We start from the raw sequence: 2,108 nt of genomic DNA, 5'->3' as shown, positions 1-2,108 counted from the left end.
TTTTTTGTCTTTTCTCTCTCCTTTTCTCTTTTTCTCTTTCTCTATTTTCCTCTCTCTTTTCTCTCTCTTTTTCTCTCTTTCTCTCTTTTTCACTCTCTTTTTCTCTCTCTTCTCTCTCTTCTTTCTCTTTTTCTCTCTTTTTCTTTCTCTTTTTCTCTCTTTTTCTCTCTCTTTCTCTCTCTTTCTCTCTCTTCTCTCTCTTTTTCTCTCTCTTTTTTCTCTCTCTCTTTTTCTCTCTCTTTTCTCTCTCTTTTTCTCTCTCTTTTTCTCTCTTTTTCTGTTTCTCGCTCTTTCTCTTTCCTCCCTCTCTCTTCTCTTTTTTCTCTCTTTTTTCTCTCTCTTTTTCTGTCCTATTTCTCTGTATTTTTCTCTTTTACTCTCTTTTTCTCTATTTCTCTTTTTTCTCTCTTTTTCACTTTTCTCTCTTTTTTTCTGTCTCCTCTCTCCTTTTCTTTTTCTCTCTTTCTCTAATTTCCTCTCTTTTTCTCTCTTTTTCTCTTTTTCCCTTTCTCTCTTTTTTCTCTTTCTCATTTTCTCTCTCATTTTCTCTTCCTCTCTCTTTCTCTCTCTTTTCTTCCCATTTTTCTCTTTTTCTTTCTCTCTCTCTTTCTCTTCCTTTTCTCTTTTCCTCTTTCTCTCTTTTTCTCTCTCTCTTTCTTTTTTTTCTCTCTTTTTCTCTTTTCTTCTCTTTTCCTCTCTTTTCTCTTTTCTCTCTCTTTTTCTCTCTTTCTCTTTTTTTTCTCTCTTTTTCTCTCTTTCTCTCTCTTTTTCTCTCTCTTTTTCTCTTTTTCTCCATTTTTCTTTTATTTTTCTCTTTTACTCTCTTTTTTCTCATTTTCTCTCTTTCTCTCTTTCTCTCTCACTTTTTTCTCTCTCTTTGTCTCTCTATCTCTCTCTTTTTCTCTTTCTCTCTTTCTTTTTCTCTTTTTCTCTCTCTCTTTTTCTTTTTTTCTGTCTTTTCTCTCTCCTTTTTCTCTCTTTCTCTATTTTCCTCTCTCTTTTTGTCTCTCTTTTTCCCTTTTTCCCTTTCTCTTTTTTTTCTCTTTTTCTCGTTTTCTCTCTCATTTTCTCTTTCTCTCTCTTTCTCTCTCTTTTTCTCTTTCCTATCCAATCAGCCAAATATCTTTAATCCATGTTGCTACTGTTCCTTTTACACCAAGACATCACTTTCCTTGAGTCTATTGTCTGACACAGTAACACACATCTTCTGGAAATCTGTGAATATTACATCAACAATAAGACCCTTATTGACCGTTTTTGTTTTATCTTCTAAAGTTAGTCAAACGTGATATTCCATTTAGAAATCAGTGCTGACTGTTCCTAATCAACCCATCTTTTTCTGCGTGATTACAAATAGTTTCTAGAAACATCCCTACCATCAAAGTTAAGTAACTGCTCTATAATTGCTGGTGCTATCCTTACAACCTGTTCTAGAACAAGGCCATAATGCTTGCAATCCTCCAGTCATCTGGTACCTCCTTGGAGTCCAAGGGTGACAAATTATGACCATTGCTGCTGTAATTTCTACCCTCCCTTCTAAATCCTTGGATGCACCTCTTCCAATCCTGTTGTTTTGTCAACTTTAAGTGTCAAAAGTGTATCCAAAACTACTACCTTATTAATCTTTAACCCTTCAAATGACAGTTCCTTCCTCTATCACCATGGCCTGTGAAGAATCTTCCTCTAGTTTTGTGTTCTTCTTCCCAAGTGGTACTTAACCAGTTGAAGCTTTTTGTAATTAGGGGTGTGAAATTGTGTGGAGACAAAGATTGCAGATGGGGTTTGGGAAAGAAAATGGGTAGGGGGAAGAAAGAGAACCCATGAGAGGAATTGAGATGCAAAGGAAGCTGAAGAGATGGAAGGAGGAGAAAAGTTGGATTTGATGTTGAGTTGTAATGTGCCTAATGAGAAGTGAGAACATGTCATTTGCCCCATCAAATACACTCTGCCATTCCTGATGGTGCCTGGCTTGCTGTGTTCTTCCAGACTTCTGCTTATTCCCCTGAATCATGGCTGTTCTTCCACTTCAACCCCACTTTTCCATACTATCTTTATTTCCCATGATATTGCCAGACGGGCCAGCCTACAGGCAGGAATTTAGGGTCTGT

The sequence above is a fragment of the Chiloscyllium plagiosum genome, unplaced genomic scaffold, assembly GCF_037043375.1.
Source record: "Chiloscyllium plagiosum isolate Xiang-an unplaced genomic scaffold, Cpla_swu_hap1 HiC_scaffold_9, whole genome shotgun sequence".
Classification (NCBI taxonomy): Eukaryota; Metazoa; Chordata; class Chondrichthyes; order Orectolobiformes; family Hemiscylliidae; genus Chiloscyllium; species Chiloscyllium plagiosum.
This window is presented reverse-complemented; position numbering follows the sequence as displayed.